Here is a 790-nt window from a genome sequence, read left to right on the forward strand (position 1 = left end):
GCAGAGTCAATGCTGACGGGTGGGGCCACTGGATTAGTTAAAAACTAAACAGAAACTAATCTATGATTAATTAGCAGGTGGGGCCCTGCTGTCAGTGTCACGGTGCGGTGGTTAGTGGCTAACTAAACCAGCCACGTCAGCAGGTGACGCCGGCGACCACGGCAACGGCGAGACCTCGCCGGAGTTGCTCGGGACGGTGCTACAGCCCGCGGCTGGTCGCGCTGAGGGCACCAGGGGTGAGCCCGTGCTCCCGCGCATCTAGGGGGACCCACGAGAGGGCGTGGGGTGGCCGGAGTTGAGCGCGGCATCGACCCCGGCGGCGGCCGGAGCTCGGGGGTTCGCGGGACCGGCGCTGCGGTGTGCAAACAAGTCGGTGGTCGCGCTAGTTTTACTCTACGGGACGCAACGAGTGCAACGGACGCATGCGTGGGACCAAAAGGTCACCGGAGCTTCACCGGCGACGAGCCCGTGCGGCGGAGCGTCTCGGCTCCGGTGGAGGGAGCGGCTAGGGGGCGAATTAGGCAACGAGGCATGGGGAAACGATGCAGCGGCTCACCGCGGTTCTTCTGGTGCTGCTGGCGAGGCAGGGGAGGCACGGGGTCCGGCGAATCGACGGAGGGGATCACCGGTAGCCGGAGATGGGGAAGACGGCGTGGCCGGCGATGCAGGGCATCCGGTGGGGCATAGGTTGGTGGAGAGGAAGAGGGGGTCGAGGCGGAGCCTCTGGGTGCAACGACGAGGCGAGGCAGTGGCTGTGGCCACGGCGACGCTCGTCGGCGGCGGTGTCTCC

The sequence above is a fragment of the Triticum dicoccoides genome, chromosome 2B, assembly GCF_002162155.2.
Source record: "Triticum dicoccoides isolate Atlit2015 ecotype Zavitan chromosome 2B, WEW_v2.0, whole genome shotgun sequence".
In the NCBI taxonomy this organism is placed as follows: domain Eukaryota; kingdom Viridiplantae; phylum Streptophyta; class Magnoliopsida; order Poales; family Poaceae; genus Triticum; species Triticum dicoccoides.